Raw genomic sequence first — 3,083 nt, 5'->3', positions numbered from 1 at the left:
TCACTTCCAGTTTTGACTTCATATCAGGCGCCCAGACCCGTGTCTCCAAATGCTTTCTGAACATCTCAAAACTGCCTCACTGCCAACATTTGAGGTCTTACAATGATTTTTCTTCCACTTTCTTCTTATCTGATCAATCATTAAGTCCTCTCTGTTTCTTCTGGACAATGAGTTTGAAATTGAACTTTTCTTTTCTGTTCACAGGGTCACTTTGAGGCAATCCTAACTAACAGAGCCCCTCCCAACTCTATGTCTCACTCTGCTCTCAGCCATGTTTTCAAACAACAAGAAGGTCGGCCCATTATTATCTTATTCTGGAACCTATGGTGATTCCAGGTGCCTATGAGAAAATTGAAAATTTCCCTTGGGTTTTCATTTTACCCTATGAAGGTGAGAAATACATCTTAAACCCCCAATCCTCAAAATGGTCCCTCCACTTTGGCCAAATGATGTCCTTCCTTGGTGTCTAGAATTCCTCCTCATTCTGCTTCCGTACCCTCAGTGTCTCCTGGAAGACTCTCCCCCCGACTTAAACATTTCAAGTACTTCCCTTCTCTCAAATCCTAACTCAAATGTGCTTTTCACTCTCCCCTGACAAATAACCAAAATCACCTTTGGCCTAACCTTTGAATTTCCTAAGAATCTCTACATGTTTTAACATGCAGGGTTAATACTTTCATTAATATAATACTGTTTTCCTCTGGGATATCAGTACTTTGTACTTTTCTTTGAGCAGCAAGGACCAACAAAATCAGAGTAATTTTCTAAATCCTGAGTTACAGATTTTGGAAAAGTCAAGATATAATGAATTTTTTTCCTCCACTATAGCTGCACCAAAAAAAAAAAAAAAAAAAAAAAAAAATCAAAACGATTAACTTTGTCATAACCTTAGGCTCTATCTCCATAGACCTGAAACCCATAGATGTAAAAGCCATGGACTGATGTTTTTTGAATGAATTTTCAAAGAAATTAACTACCCCCAATAGTCATGACCTGAGTGCATGTGGACTGTTGGACTCATAAACAATGTGCTGGGTGAGGAAATAAAGGCCCAGTGTGAACCCTTGTCACTGACTCAACTCTGCTTTTGGGCAGTTCACTTAACTTCTTGATATCCACTTCTCTGTTTGCAAATGGGGATAAGATTGGAGTGCAAGAGGTACTGCTTTTAGGAGCTTTTAGCCTGTGATAGATGAGAAATGAATTATGGCCTTAGGCTATGGCAAATTTTCCCTTTTTTCTCTCTTAGAAAATAGGAGATGTTTATTTATAGATAACCCATCTTATTCTGAAAAAAGAGGTTTAAGTCAATATCGGAACATATACTATGATTTCAATTTTTTAAGTTGTAAAAAGCAAAACAGGACAATAAGTAGTTGAAAAAATAAAAGTAGAAAACATAAGGTGAAAAATAAGAGTGGAATTAATAGACAGAAAGTATGTCTTGAGAGATGAAATCCACTTGCTACAGATGGACTGCAAATCTGACTCTGAGATTTCTAGCAGCCAGCTCAGGAGAGCATGATCGGTTAAATGATTCATGAAGCCCATACGTGAAAACAAACCAACTGCTCCAAAGCATAACTATTCTTGGTACTAAGATCAGGAAAATTTCTTGTTCTAAACAATGACACTCAAGTGGTTAAGAGAAGCAGGCACGACAGTTGAAGTGACAAAATTCTCCCCTTTAATATTTTTGAGATTTTTTTTTAGTATTTCTTTTTCCAATCTATTGAAAAATAGAATAACAAAAAGTTGGCAGTAGGGCTATATTGGTCAAAACCTTGGCTAGGTAAAAAATAATTTTTAGGAGAAATTTGAAAAGGACAACTAGGGAGTATCAAAGAAATATATCTAGAAGGAATCAAGAGTACAGAAATGACAAGTTTTCAGAGCAAAGCAAGGGCAAAATAGGAAGTCAGAAGCCATCTGGACAGACTGAGTGTGGTGCCAAAGCCCTGAAGTAGCAGAGTTTCACTCAAAAGTTAAGGAAAATGAGCTTGTGCTTGGGGCAAGGTCATAATATAATTATAATGATTAAATTATTTTAATAACTACATTTAATAAAATCTCTCCTGTGATTTCATTTCATTTATACTATTTCTAGAAAAAGATGATATATTTTTTTATGCTGTAATTGGCCTGAAAGGACTTCTACATTGAGGCTATGATTAGCTTTGATCTTAAGTCCATTATGAAGGAAGTAAAGGCAATAATGAAATGACCAAATGGCATGAACAGGCAATTCAAAAAAGAAGAAATTTGTTTGCCTGGCCTTTTGCATGGCCAATATGCATAAAATATTCTTTCAGTTTTACTAGAATTACGAATTACAAATGCACATTAAAGCATAAGTGACATATTAGTGTCATCTATCCACTAAAATTACACAGTAATTTTTATTTTAAATGATAATGCACATCATTGCTCCTTCTTACCCTACTGGTGGCAGCTGTAAACTGACACAACTTTTATAGAGTAGTTTGGCAACATATATTAAAATCCTTAAAAATCAACATGCACTTTAATATAGCAATTTCACTTCTAGGAGTTTATTTTTTTATTGAAATATAATTGCTTTACACTCTTGTACCAGCTTTTGAGGTACACCAAAGTCAATCAGCTGTATTTATACACATATCCCCATATTCCCTCCCTCCCTCGACTCCCCCCACCCTCCCCATCCCAGAAAAATATGGAATGCTTCATGAATTTGCATGTCATCCTTGTGCAGGGGCCATGCTAATCTTCTCTGTATCTTTCCAATTTTAGTATATGTGCTGCCGAAGCGAGCACTAGGAGTTTATTCTTAGGAAATAATTTAGAACAATGCCAAGGATGTTCATTGCAGTATTTTAAGTGATTCATAAAAATATAAACCCTAAGAAATTACAACAATGAGGATTTTCTTTACTAAATTACTATTCATCCATAGAATAGAACACTATACATTCATAAAAGCTGAAGGTATCACAGTAGAATTGTTGTCCTGGGAAGATGTTCATGATGTATTGTTTTGTGTTAAAATTAAGTTATGCTAAGATATACTGTAAAGCCATAGTAATCAAGATAGAGTGGTAGTG

General features: G+C 35.5%; 1 non-coding gene across 1 annotated transcript; it reads right to left on the bottom strand.

Annotated features, from left to right (window-relative positions):
* Positions 1-2,689: 2,689 nt before the first annotated feature.
* Positions 2,690-2,796, bottom strand: LOC130856271 (U6 spliceosomal RNA). The gene has a single exon (XR_009054549.1). It is a non-coding gene; the product is annotated as a U6 spliceosomal RNA (small nuclear RNA).
* Positions 2,797-3,083: the final 287 nt, after the last annotated feature.

This window comes from Hippopotamus amphibius, chromosome 6 (genome assembly GCF_030028045.1).
Source record: "Hippopotamus amphibius kiboko isolate mHipAmp2 chromosome 6, mHipAmp2.hap2, whole genome shotgun sequence".
In the NCBI taxonomy this organism is placed as follows: Eukaryota; Metazoa; Chordata; class Mammalia; order Artiodactyla; family Hippopotamidae; genus Hippopotamus; species Hippopotamus amphibius.
The sequence above is the reverse complement of the archived record's forward strand: the minus strand, read 5'-3'. Positions and strand labels throughout refer to the sequence as shown.